The following is a 6,000-nucleotide window of genomic DNA, read 5'->3' as shown; positions in this document are numbered from 1 at the left end:
TCTGGAATAACAGGAGTTTGAAAAGTGTGTTCCACACAGACTCATTAGTACTTTTATATAACTCTGGCCCGTATATATGGTTTTACATATGTATGGCCACATGCATTAAAGTTTGTACACCTACACATACACCCTTTTTACCAAGTCACATGGAAGTCATAAAGTAGTCTGAGAATCTAGTTTGGCACAGTGTGCCTACCACAACAGTGTGATCCCATGGTGTTTTCTGTGCCTCAGCTATCACTCATCTTAGACTTTTCCAGTTAACAAAATCTACAGACATTGCAGCTCTTGCATTTCTATTCCATTTTCTTTATGCATGCAAAACATACAACTGAATTTATTCAGCTATGCTGATAGGATCAGGCACCATTTAAATCACTTTCTCTGATTCACATTTGGAAAAGAAGTGCCCTAGTGAAACTCCATAGTTTTCTAAGGCCATTATTAAAAATTAACAATGTTTTCAATGTTTGAATGGGCTCAGGAAACAGCTATTATTTATAGAGAAGCTAAAGTCAAGGATTCTTAACAATATTGGACTAAGCTGACTAATTGGACAAACAATTCCTTAAGGAAAGAAAGAGGCTATTGTTCATACAGTGAAAAACCTAACATAATAATTAACCACTCTGAACATTTTGACAGAAGGTCAGATGCAATAGCAGAAAGACCAAAGTGCTTGAAAAGTAACATGAAAATCCTCATGTGACGAGGGAAACTACTTGAAAGTGGACATAAACGGAACTCTAGCACATAAGTCTGAAAGTGCCTAAATCACTTACTCAAAGCAGAAGTTGACTTATGGTCCTTTAAAGTCTAAAGTTTAAGTTCCAACAGATTCACACATTCACTCCTGCCAAAGCTGGCGGTGGCGAGGAGTCAGTTGAAAAGTCCTTTGAAAACAGACATTCCCAGATTGCATTTCACCAATGTCCATCCCTGGAGGTGTTCAAGGCCAGGTTGAATGGGGCTCTGAGCAACTGATCTGGTGCCTGATTTAGTGACTGGCAACCCTGTCCTTGGCAGAGTTGAAACTAGATATCTCTGAGGTCGCTTCCAACCCAACCGTTCTATGATCCTACGATTCTATGAGTCTATGATTGATTCTATGATATCACGAGGATTAAGACTTACCAAAGCTGCCAAATACTTCACTTGATTTTAGCTTTCTAAAAGCTAATTCATACATACCCACTGTGCAGAGATAAGTTACAGCTGAAAGTAAATCATTCTGTACTAAAAGTGTCACCAAGACATACTCATTTATTTCACTGTATGTTTGCAATAGTAAATAAAATTGCCTAGTGCCTGTTCACTGGGCCAAGAACAAAAAGTACCATACATTTGCAACTATACAGCTGAACTCTCCACTTCCCAGCCCAAGGTGTCTTCATTCAAACTGCACATGTAGAACAACCTATGCACATGCTACCTCCTGACCTGTACTGTATGAAACAGCCAACTTTTGCCTGGTAGTAATTAAAAGGGTCTCAACAGTACCAAGACAGTGATAGAAAACACGTCCTGGTCTTTGTTTATTAGTGTAGATGCAGCCTAAAGGAACAACAGTGGATCTCTAGGAGAAAGGGAAAGTTTAGAGCAGTTGGAAAAAAATATATTGCTGATGGGCAGTGTTTCAGAGAACTCCATATATGGCTTCCTAATTCATTTATTTATGAATTGTACCCTAATCTCTATTTGTAATATTTTATCAATTGAACAATTAATGACAGATCCCTTGAGGAGGGCTAGCTCAGATGCAGTCGTACACACTGGGAATGTCTTCATGTAAACAAACAAAATATCTAAGTATGTAGAAGTCTTTATTAACTCTAATTTTGAGATTTCTTCTCCTGTATTAAAAAAAAAAATGTAGTTCTTTTTGCATATATAAAATATATGTGTGAATTCCTAACTATGGCATTTAGACTTCCTTTAGGGAATTTGTTCCAGTCTCCTAGCTTTTGTAATCCAAAAATGTCTTTGTTTCAGTCAATCAAAATTTCTGCATTAATAGAGACTTTACACAATACTGAGTCAGATTTTTAAGCACTAAAAAATTCACCAAATTCAGAGACTACCAAGCTGACTCCTTTTATCTACGAATTCTTTGAGAAGAGTTCTGCCTCTGAAGAGAAATAGTGGATCTTGCCTAACTGGACTTCCATTGTTCTTATTAATTACTTTCTATGGTGTCATTGAATCTCAGCTGTACTGTATCTCAGCTCTTCATAATCAGTACTACTGACATCAGACTTTTGTGTAGTAGGTTAATGTTTGACTTTATGGACAAGGACACAAAGGCCAAGGAAGAGCAAATAACACATGTTGTCTTCAGCACTGCAGCAGATGCGATAAAGTTCTTCCCAGCAGCTAGTCACGACTCTTGCAGAAAACCATCACTGATTCTTGGGAATCACCACTGGGATTTATGTTCTGCTATGGTGGGGTTTGGGGTTTTTTCTTTCTTCTTCTATTTTTTTTTTTTGTTGTTGTTTGTTTGTTTGTTTGTTTGTTTCCATTAAGGAACAGCTTAGATAAAAAGACTTTCTATAGACTTTCTTGGATAGAAAGCACTATAATCATCTTTGGCTAACATCCCAAATAGCATATGGCAAGAATTTTCTTGACATTCACAAGAGTAGGTGAGATTTTCTGTGGTTTTTTTTTTCTTTTTCTCAAGTAGTGCATTACAAATTTCACATTCCTTACAGTCTTTCACTGACAAGCCATGTAAATTGAAATGTGAACCCAGATTCATAAACCATTCCCTCTATATCAGGCAAAGGCTTGCACAAAAAGATGTAAATCTCAGCAATGACGGGAGTGAAAGAATATTTTAACATGAAGACCAAGTACCCACCTATGGCAAACAAAACTTAGTCTGTCAGCTCATGTGTCCCTCATCAATAATGAGGGTAAAGGATGACTTGTTGAAGTACACTTTGAAGTTTAACAGAAATGGACTAACAGATTTGCAAGCAAGAAGACCTCTAAAACCACATTTCTGGGTGAAGAATGCTTCTGGTATGACATTCCAGGCTTCCCCACCAGCAGCAGGTGTCTTAGGGCTGTTTGGGCACAAAGGTAACGTGTCAACCTGAAATACTGGAGATCAGAGACTTACACATCACAGTAGTGCCTAAGATTCACTCCTATGCCTGGCTAATGAGCAACCAGAATTGAGATCAAATCTCTTACAGCAAACACAAAGCACTGGTGTCTGCTCCCCACTGTCACAAAAGACATTGTACACTACCCTAACAATTCAAAATTCAAAGCCACAGTTAGAATGTGATTTAGTTCCTCTTTCACTCCTCAAACAATGATTAAAGGTTTTGGAGTAAATCACGTCTGGCTACAAAACAGAAGAGTCACACTTACAAGTAACTTCTCGTCCCATTTTATATCAATAAGATATAAAATCGGGCAGGCCCAGCACTTCCCCCTCTTCTCTTTAATTCATGCTTGGTTCTTTTTAGTGAGTAATAATATAAAATGTTGAAAAAAGAAAAATGTTGAAGATCCCATAAAGAAAGTAAATGTGTACTACAGCTTGTTGTTTTTATAGCCACGGCTGCCTGTTTGCTAGACTGCAACCTGCACGTGCTCCATTTACTTTTCAGAGAAGAAAAAAATGATGACTGCTTCCAGCAATAGCCACTTTTTGCCAAGAGCTGTTTGGCTCCCAGGCTTCCAGAAAACATTGTTCTGTTTGTATTCAATGGCAGAAAAAAAAAAGAAAGAAAAAAAAAAGAATGAATAAGTGGTCCCTCGATGTTTTTGTCTCAGAGAAAGGATACACCCTTTAGAAAAGGAACTTACCGCAAGGTAAATGGAAGAGCATTTAGATGGAGAGACCACCTCTAACGGTGAGTAGTCCTTCTCAGGATGTTGAAAATGAAGGGTGTAGGTAAAAGGAGCAAAAGGGGAAAGAAGCTTAAAGAAACAATACAAAAAAAAGGCAAATATTGTCATTAAATTGATCATTTTTTTCATGGGCTTCTTAGCTCCTGCCCTAAGACAAGAATAGTAACAGAAAGGAGGAAATGGCACAATGAGGGCAATTCCTGGTAAATTTTAGAGTATGACAAATCAGGAAGTTCAGGAGATCATAAAAAGGGGAGTGGGTTGAGTTTTTAGGGTTCTTTTCTTAACCAAAATCTATGAGTCTATTAACAGAAAGATTGAGAAGATTGAAAGCCCTTCATTGAAACAGTCATGGTTTAAGGGCAGTAGAGTGTATACTTCAAGTGGGGTGAAATGAATCTCTTTGAATCCATAGGTCAGTTACCTTTTCTGAAATCTGTTGCTTCCGTCCATGCATTCTTCATTGCTGTGTTCATTTTGTGTTCTGTCTTTATTTTGAGATACAACAGTTATCACAGGATTACAGGCAATAGGGTTGAGGTCATTTATTAACAGATTTGAAGTGTTTTCATATACAGAACTGTATAAGGGTTACATCATGGTTATATTCTGGCATGTTCTAGTTTATTCTCTTATACGTACACACTGTTTTTCTTCACTGCCATAGAAACCACAAGGTTCCAACAGCACTTTATGGTCTGACTGCTGTGTTTCATGTCACATACTGTTTATTTTTCTTTTCCTTTAGTATGGAGGAGAAATATGCACAAAACAAAGCCTTGTTCAGTAGGCAGGATGCTGAGTTGTGCCAATATGTGTGTTTTTGGAAGACTCATATTTTGTAAGATGTCTCTATCAGAGGAGACAATGTGAAGAGGATGGTGGGATCATCTGTTTGGACATGTTATTTAGGTTCTATCTGAAATTCAGGATCCATCTGTGCTACAAAAATGGATCTTGATGGAAAGAAAACTGATCAATATAGTGTTAGAGCTGACTTCATTGTGATCATATTAATTTGATGTGCTGACTAATATTTGCAAAGAACAGATATTATAGGCAACTGAACATTTTAAAGATTGAAACTACGGTCATAAAAGTGATTCAGTATTCTAGACAAAGTTGGTGTGAAAAATAGAACGGATTTAATACAGACTTTCTTTTTGAGCTTAAGTAAGTCTAGGAGCTTCTTGTAGATTCACAGAGGCCTCCTGGCTTTCTTGCCTTCCTTCCTTTTTCTCAGGAAAACTGCTTTTGGACTTGGAGGAGATGGTCCTTGAATAGCAAACAGCTTTCTTGGGCCCCTCTTTCCTCCATGGCTTTCTCCCATGTCACCCTGACAAGCAGCTCCCTGAAGAGTTCATAGTCTGATTTCCTGAAGTCAGGAGTGGCAAGCTTGCTGCACACCCTCTTTGACACCCTAAGGATTTTGAACGCCACCATTTTGTGGTCACTACAGCCCAGGCTGCCCTTGAACTTCACATTACTCACGAGCACTAGCCTGTCCTTGTCAGTGAGGACAAGATCCAGCACAGCACCTTTTTTCATGGGTTCCTGTACTACTTGGAAGAGGAAGTTATCATCAATACATTCCAGGAACCCCTTCAATATCTGGTGCACTCCTGTATTGTCCCTCCAGTCGATACTGGGGTGGCTGAAGTCCCCCATGAGGATCATGTTTTGTGAACATGAAGCTGCTCCTGTTTATAGAGGGCCTGATTCGCTTGGTTTTCCTGATCAGGTGGCCTGTAGCAGACCCCCACTACGTCTTCTTCCCCTGCATTCCCTTTAACTCTAACCCATAAGTTCTCTGTCAGTTCATAATTTATCCCCAGGTGGAGCTCCATGGACTCCAGATAGTCATTGATGCAGAGGGCAACGCCCTCTCCCCTTCTCTCCTGCCTGTCTTTCCTAAAGAGTCCGTACCCATCTATTCCTACATTCCAGTTGTGAGAGCCATCCCACCACGCCTCAGTAATGCCAGTTACACCATAGCCCTAAAGGCACGCATATGCCTGCTACTCCTCCTGCTTGTTCCCCATGCTCTGTGCATTGATGTACTTGAGCTGAGCTCCCATTGAGGGTGATTTACCAATTACCATTGCCTTACCCTGTACCTTAGGCACT

This window comes from Gallus gallus, chromosome 2 (genome assembly GCF_016699485.2).
Source record: "Gallus gallus isolate bGalGal1 chromosome 2, bGalGal1.mat.broiler.GRCg7b, whole genome shotgun sequence".
Taxonomy (NCBI): domain Eukaryota; kingdom Metazoa; phylum Chordata; class Aves; order Galliformes; family Phasianidae; genus Gallus; species Gallus gallus.
The sequence above is the reverse complement of the archived record's forward strand: the minus strand, read 5'-3'. Positions refer to the sequence as shown.